Source organism: Ipomoea triloba, chromosome 16 (genome assembly GCF_003576645.1).
Source record: "Ipomoea triloba cultivar NCNSP0323 chromosome 16, ASM357664v1".
NCBI lineage: Eukaryota > Viridiplantae > Streptophyta > Magnoliopsida > Solanales > Convolvulaceae > Ipomoea > Ipomoea triloba.
In genome coordinates, this window is record NC_044931.1 from 15,498,200 (window position 1) to 15,498,745 (window position 546).

Sequence of the window (546 nt, forward strand, 5' to 3'; positions counted from 1 at the left end):
TCCGTCACTCCATTCCCCTGTTGTTCTTGCGGACCACTTAGGCGGGACACATTATACCACCTAACCTTACCGCAAGAGCAACTCCAAACCATTCCCAAACTAGAACAGACAGAATACGCAATATTCATTCCAAAATACAAGAATAGGATCAGATTACTCAGATGACATCTCCCAGAAGCCAAATAAACATGGAATCCATACCAATAAATATCCATAAGCATCTATATGCAAAGGATCAAGAACACAAGTTCATAATCCATCAAAACATCTCACAAACAACCAAAATAGGCTAAGCAGCAAAGAATTTCACAGGATTCCAATACACCAAATAATATCCATAGATTGAGAGTATAAAATAGATTTTGTGAGACATGATGGTTACCTCTTGAAGCACACTTCAACCAAGAACCCTCAAAACTCCCTACAAAGCTTCACCTCCACCTTGATCGTCTTTTCCCAAAAGATCCCCAAAAGAACAACATAAGAACTTGTATAAAGATTATGAAAACAACATGATGCAAGGTATATTCCTAAAGATAAACACTT